General features: G+C 38.7%; 1 non-coding gene across 1 annotated transcript; it reads right to left on the bottom strand.

The window, feature by feature from the left end:
• Window positions 1-29: 29 nt before the first annotated feature.
• Window positions 30-102, bottom strand: Trnaa-ugc. The gene has a single exon. It is a non-coding gene; the product is annotated as a tRNA-Ala (tRNA).
• Between the last annotated feature and the right edge of the window lie 231 nt (window positions 103-333).

Raw genomic sequence — 333 nt, 5'->3', positions numbered from 1 at the left:
CAAGTCTTTATTTTTATTTGTTTATTTTTATGTGGTGCTGGGGATTGAACCCAGGGCCTCATGCATGCAAGGCAAGTGCTCTACCACTGAGCTACAACCCCAGCCCTCTGATTATTTTTTTTTATGTCTATAAGAATCACATGTTGGAGAAATAGGGCTGTACCCTGAAACATGAGGGAAATTGGTTTTAGGACCCCAAGGATATCAAATACAGAGGATGCTCAAGTCCTCATAAAAAATGCCATAGTGTTTGTATAGAACTCAAGCACATCCAAGTATTTTTTTTTTTTTTAATGGTACTGGGGATAGAACTCAGGGATATTTACCACTCAG

The sequence above is a fragment of the Marmota marmota genome, unplaced genomic scaffold, assembly GCF_001458135.2.
Source record: "Marmota marmota marmota unplaced genomic scaffold, marMar, whole genome shotgun sequence".
Lineage (NCBI taxonomy): Eukaryota > Metazoa > Chordata > Mammalia > Rodentia > Sciuridae > Marmota > Marmota marmota.
Note: the sequence above shows the minus strand (reverse complement) of the source record. Positions and strands in the feature narration are given on the sequence as shown.